Consider the following 7620-nt stretch of genomic DNA (forward strand, 5'->3'; position numbering starts at 1 on the left):
CGAGTGACTTGCAGGCTGTTATGGTTTTATGCTGGTTGCAAAAGCCATTTTCACTTTGCTACTTATGGGGGGAAAGGGTTAAAGGCATCATTAATAACCCTTACATACTGATGAGCAGCAAACAGCATAAAACCTGAACAGACTGCGAGCGACTGGCAGGCTGTTATGGTTTTATGCTGGTTGCAAAAGCTATTCTCTTTTTGCTTCTTATGGGGGAAAGGTTTAGTCAGTTACTTTGACCACCTCCTTTGACAGGGTGCTTAACACAGGTTCACCTGTATTTGATTTTCATTCTAATCTGAACTGGTTTTGTTTATTTGCTGTAGTTACCAGCTTGTTTTGATCATATCCATTTTCCCTCATTGCCTATCCCACTTACTTGAAATCTGATTTGATTGTGAACAAGGCAGTTTTGTAATATAAAAACACCACCTGTTGATATAAATATTTAAAAGAGTAATTCAGATTTGTTTCCAATAGATCAACTATATAAATCTTTACCTCCTGTCTATTGCCCGAATATAGATTGCTGTGATGTGAGAGGTCAAAATGTCATTAAAAAGTGTCCCTGTGGTAGAATCAATATTTCTGCAATACTTCATTTCAATCATTCAATATTAAATCAGTAAATGAATTGAGGAAAGATATTAATTGTAATTGATAACCATTTATGTGGCGTAATAGTCAAAGATCAATGAAAAAAGCAATAGTAAAAGCTGAAGAAAAAATGGCTACAAAAATAAATAAACATACAAATTATTATACTTGCTTTAAAAATCATTAAAAATAAAGATCCCCCTTACATAATTGTCAACACACAAGGAATGTGTGTTAATTTAAGTGTTTTGTATCGTTTTTTGGTAAAAAATTACTAAGCACTTATATACCTTAAAGCTTTTTAAGCTTGACTTTTCATTACATGTGTCTTGTTCTGAGAAAACTGGGCTTAATTCATGTGCATTAAGTGTCGTCCCAGATTAGCCTGTGCAGTCCGCACAGGCTAATCAGGAATGACACTTTCCGCTTTAATCGTATTTTTAGTTTCAAGGAAGTCCCTCCTTACCGAAAATCAAGTTTAGGCGGAAAGTGTCGTCCCTGATTAGCCTGTGCGGACTGCACAGGCTAATCTGGGACGACACTTTATGCACATGCATTTTGACCAGCTTTCACAGAACAAGACACACAGAGAAAGAGCTCTTCATCGAATAGTTTGAGTTATTCATCAAATAGTTGAGCTGTTCTACTAAATCATTTATTGGCATTGATGTCCACATAATTCTATGATTAAAGTTTGAATGCAACACTCCATGTACCACAGGTAGTCATACTGAAAAGTCACGCATGTGTAAGGAATGATTTTGTTAGGTCACTGGCCAAGGCCCATAACTCTGACTTGTAATTTAGCAAAATTATGCCCTTTTTGTATCTAGACATTTTTGGTTAACTTTTGTGTACTTAATATCTCCAGAATTATCATCTACAGGTATTGAAAAAAAACTACGCCGCTGCAGACAAGTTTACTTGTTTGTTGCAGACCAAAAATTTTGTCTGTGGTATCAACAAATCTGCACTGATAAATGGGTGTACATTCACATGTCTTGTGTACATGAAGTTGTTTTCTGCTTTAAAGGGGCCTTTTCACGTTTTGGTAAATTGACAAAATTGAAAAAAGTTGTCTCAGATTCGCAAATTTTCATTTGAGTTATGATATTTGTGAGGAAACAGTAATACTGAACATTTACAATTCTCTAATATAGCCATTATATACAATTTTCGACGATTTGAAACCTGAAAATTATAAAGCGTTGCAACGCGAAACGATTGAATAATTTGAAGAGTTCTGTTGTTGTCGTTATATTTTGTTAAACTACGAAGATTGCCTATATGAAGTATAAAATACGTCTGTTATACATACTTGGCAGAATGGCCGAGCGGTCTAATTGGTAGAGTTTTTACTCCAGGACTCCAGCGGTCAGTGGTTCGAGTCCCGCTGAGGGTTACATTTTATCTCTTTTTAAAATTGTATTCTTGATTTTTTACTGGAGCTTTTTAGATCAAATGTTTACATTTATCAATATAAAGCATTTAATGACAAACTTCAAAACATGCCAAAATCTGTGAAAAGGCCCCTTTAAGGCATAACATTACTTGCACTTGAAAAATACTGTGCCTTTGCTTATTTCTTGAAAAATACTGTGCCTTTGCTTATTTCTTGAAAAATACTGTGCCTTTGCTTATTTCTTGAAAAATACTGCGCCTTTGCTTATTTCTTGAAAAATACTGTGCCTTTGCTTATTTCTTGAAAAATACTGTGCCTTTGCTTATTTCTTGCTACTCTTTCTTCAGAACTTTTATTGTAGGTTTCTATTGCAATTTTTTATTCATCAGCATGTTATCTGTTTTGAAAAAAAGATCATAAAGTATATGCTTGCTTTACGGTTAGCATGCAAGATGGATTTCTGTTTAACCCTTCCCCACTTAGAAACAAAGTGAAAATGGCTATGTGCAAACAGCATAAAACGAGAACAGTCGGCGAGTAACTCGCAGTCTGTGTAGGTTTTATGCTGTTTGCTGCTCATCAGTATCTAAGGGTTGGAAATGTAGCCTTAAAAGCTTTAATCTAGTAAGTAAGGTCGTTAATTAAATATAACTTTCTAAGGGACTACCAATGCATCAAAATATTAAGTTGAAAACGAATCTATGTCTTTGTAATCATAATAGATGGTGTCTGACTAAGGCGGTAACTCTGCCCCACAAAAAATACACATTATGTTCTTTATGTCAAATTTTGGTTACAGTGCGCATTTTGGCAGTTAAAAACTTAAGTTCCATTTACCTTGACCATTCCATGTAGGAAAATGTAAATGATACTTTCAAAGGGCAAGGACAATCCGGTGGGCTGTGTGTTCTCTTCTTTCTCAGCTGCTTTTGACAAATGTATGTGCTGTATGTCAGTCTCCATACCCTGCTTAACCCTTTGCATGGTGGGAAATTTGTCGTCTGCTAAAATGTCGTCTGCTGAATTTCTTAAATTAGCATTTTCTTCGATTTTTTTCAAAGAATATTATCAGAATAGCAAACAGTTTGGATCCTGATGAGACGCAACGTTCTGTGGCGTCTCATCTGGATCCAAACTGTTTGCAAAGGCCTTAAAAATTTGGTTCCCGCACTGAAAGGGTTAAATTCTGCTATGCTAATGAATGGGATTAGTATGATACATGCAACACAGTATTTGACATTCAATGTATTGAAAGACTGTATGTTAACCCTTTTAGCGCTGGAACCGAATTTTGAAGGCCTTTGCAAACAGTTTGGATCCAGATGAGACGCCACAGAACATGGCGTCTCATCAGGATCCAAACTGTTTGCTATTCTGATAGTATTCTTTGAAAAAAAATCAAATAAAATGCTAATTTTATAAATTCAGCAGACGACAAATTTCCCAGCATGCAAAGGGTTAAGTTTCTTGTACACTTAATTAGAAAGTCATGAATACCATGTAGATTTGTTCTAACCATACATGACAATTATAACTTTCCTTTAACTTTACATGTTTATTATGTACATGTGTATAGTTGTTTAATTAAGACCCTCATTTTACTTATATTCTTAATATGAATAAAATAAAATAATTGTTAGTTTTATTTTTGGCATAATATATTGTAGTATATATGAGTAAATTAATGCTTTTCCTTAAATGTAAAATTATTATATGTAGTAATGTCATACTTTATATTTGTTTCATTTAAATGTAACACTAGTCTTAAATTTCTGATATTCTTCCCATTACTATTATTGCATTCATAATATGATGCAAAATTGCATGTACATGTACTGTTCTTTTTTGTTTATAATCATCTGTTATACATTATTTGACAATCATTTATGTATATACAAGAGAAGACATTACTTTGTACAAGTAAGCAACGTTATATGTACTAGATTACCCAAAATACTGTTAACACGTTTAATGCTTTATTTATTTCTTGTTATGTATTTTATCAACATTTTAAATATGTTCAAGGAAGAATGTAGTAAATTGTAAAATATATGTAAATTATTTAAATAGATAATAATGTCTTTTTACCATTAATATATTTCTGTGATATTAATAAGTGTCTTATTTTCTTGTTGGTTATACCGAATAAAATCTATGCAATTCTTAACCTGTTTGTATTTATTTACAGGTTTCTTGTGACAATATCCAAATTATTGAGTCCATCTGAACTATTATCCGACATATTACAGAACAGAACTTAATAGTTTATTTTGACTGATGCATATATACAGCTCATCAGCATAAACATACATATGCAATAACAGCATGCGTTTCAATTAAATACAAAACAAACATCATTTCGAAGAAAGATCGATTTTAAAAGGAATACAATAACCAAGGTCAACATGAAGTTATACATGTATATAGGAAAAACACACATATTTTATTGAGAAATAACTTGAATAGGACTAATCCCTTCCTACTATAATCTTTAGCAACATTGTAAAACTATTTCGTTATTAGCAATGTTTATTGTCCATCAACAATGGAATATAAGATCTGGTTAATATTTGTAAATGGAAATGTTTGTTATTGGGCTGTATTATGTCTTGTATTGCATAAAAGCTTAGGTCAAGCGTCCATTATTTTTATAATAAGCAGGGCATGATAATGCCCGAACACTGACGTAAGAAAAAAATCTGTTAAGATTTAATTTCATGCAAAAAATCCCTTAAACTGAACAGAGTGTTGTACTTCTACACATTACTTTGTTTATTTTTTTAAGATATGGTTCTTGCCTTAAAATTGACTGTTGACATCAAAGGCCAAGGCCTGCATTCTTCTCCATATTCTAGGAAGGACTAGCCTGCTCATTCAGGGATAACCAGTAGTCAACAATTTGAATAAGGAAAATTACTCTGAGATTCAAATAAAAGTAATAATCAGATAAAGCATTTCCAGTGTTGTTGATGTACTAAATTATATGGAAATAATATTGGTATGAAATAACGCTAATATTTACGCTGCTAACATTTTATTCTAGCAATATTTAACCAACATAATTTATGATTATCAGCCAGGAATGTTAAATATAAACATTAATTGATAAATTAAACGATCTTAAAAATTAGGGCTCCATCAATCAAATATTGTTTACTTCAAAGAAATGTATGACAAGCAAGTTACCACCAACAAAAAACGTTCACTTGTGCTTGTTGTTGAACCTTAATTGTGTCTCTGTGAAGAATGTGCTAATGTCCCCACAATCTACATGCCTAATGTACATGAAAGAATTTTCTGCTGTATAGAAACTGATTTGCAATTGAATAAAACTTATCTTTTTTCATGGTGCTACTACTTATGAACTTAAATTACAGTTTTTCATTCATCAATATTTTATCTGTTTAGAAAGTAAAGATCAGTGTCTTGTGATATGCAAGAAAGGGATCTAATGCCATATGATGCCAGCCTAGATCCATACCAGCCTGCACAATTGCAAAGTCAGGTCAAGGGCTACGATGTCCGTTCTGTTATACAGTATGTCCGTTCTGTTATACAGTATGTCCGTTCTGTTATACAGTATGTCCGTTCTGTTATACAGTATGTCCGTTCTGTTATACAGTATGTCCGTTCTGTTATACAGTATGTCCGTTCTGTTGTACAGTATGTCCGTTCTGTTATACAGTCACACAAGGTTTTGTGGTCTTATTAACAGACAGGGCTATTCTGGAGCTATGCTTGGCACAAATGACACAAGACTCATTTTCTCATAATGCAGATAGTGTATACTCATGTTCAGAGAACCAGATTGTAAAACCCATCTTATTAAATAACGTACCACAAATTTAAGTAAAATACAATTTTTTTAAGCAGATTATTCGTGAGTATTATATTCCTTGCCTTTCAAGGTTCATATCCTCTTTATTTTAGGAGCATACTGGTCACAAATGCTTGTTTGTGAACCTTAAATGCAGTTGTGTGTCGTACAATTATTAATAAGGTAGGGTCCTGGATACTAAGCATTTTTGTATCATATAATTTTTACAGGCCAAATAGCCAGATTGTCAGACAGACATCTCAAAACTTAATTTTATACATACAGATAAAATGTGATCCAACAGGAACTTTGCACTTGCTTTCTTTCTATTGCTGTAACCCATATCATTACCATGCATATCCTTGATAAAAACAGCACAAATTTGAGAAATAATAACGCACAAGACAAAGGTTGTATAGAAGAAACCTCTGATATATGGTTATAATGGCAAGTAATATATTTAAAATCAAGAAGGTGGTATAAATCACTATTACAACTTAATGCAAATCACATACTTGTTCAAACTGTCAAGTTTAGTTTAAGTTTTAAAGTACCAGTATTCATTTTATATCTATTGCTCAAAAACCAAAGGATTATTGAAATGCTCACTATTCCGAGTCCTTGGTACAACCAGTGCTTGTGGGGATTAAACATATAATCTACCGGTCCCTTGGCAGACGCTATATCCACTACACCTAGCTTTTACCCAATAGTTCGAACAAAAGAATCCAATCAGACCAGAGCAGTTCTCTGGTTAAACACTAGTGCCAGAAAAAAGCGGTTGCAGATTCAATAACCTGATGAACAGTACCTCACTTACTTGTCTTTTGCACGAGACATTTAACTGAGGTTAAGTGTACCAGATGCTTTACACTTGGGACTAAAAGACCCTGGGATGTCTCTGTAACTCGCACCCGTAACACAACTAACAAGCAGTTTGGGTACAATGGCCTTATGGGAAATTTCCCATGCAATCACGAAAAATAAAGTACACATACACCTATCAGACAAAACTGTTATCTTTGGTGCAGGAAAAAATGCAAATTTAAAGATACAGCTCAAAACTTGGCAAAAACAGCAACAAAATAAAAAATATTTAATACCTTTTATTTTTATTTATTCAAATCTTATATTAAGTAAATATTAATTTAAATACAATAAAAGAAATTATTCATTATTGCATATTTCATACTCAGTGTTTTGTCTCAATACAAATTCAAACCATGAGCGACAAAAAAGAAGAATTGACAAAGCCATCACCTCTACCCACCATTATATGAGAAATGAAGAAGAAATGAATGACAAAACATAGCAATTAAGTTATTTAGTTGACAACATCAGCTTTTTTGTTCTCAATAAAACCATGCACAATAATTGTTAAATAATTTATATTTATATTGAACAATGCATGAGGAAATACATTTATATATAAAACTAAGATATGATAGAAATTATTTGTTGTGTTGAGTTATCAATTGTGGCAATATAAAACTGAAACTCATAAAATGATTTATGGTTTTGAAAAGTTAAATAAACTAATATTCTTGTTTGCTGAACCATCATAAGATTTTTTTTACAGTTTGTTCATATAGTTAGAAAATTGTAACTCAGTGCTGTTATACAAAAATAGTTCTTGGTTTTTTGCTTTTAATGCTTAATTATGTGATATACAGTTAAAAACTGAAAACAGCGGTCAGACAAGGGAAATGGCCAAAGTGTCCGTTGTCAATGAGTGACCGCTATTCTCGGATCACCACTTTTTAGATGGTTGGTCAGTTTGTAGTATTGCCACGCCGTTACTCCT

The sequence above is a fragment of the Dreissena polymorpha genome, chromosome 5, assembly GCF_020536995.1.
Source record: "Dreissena polymorpha isolate Duluth1 chromosome 5, UMN_Dpol_1.0, whole genome shotgun sequence".
Taxonomy (NCBI): domain Eukaryota; kingdom Metazoa; phylum Mollusca; class Bivalvia; order Myida; family Dreissenidae; genus Dreissena; species Dreissena polymorpha.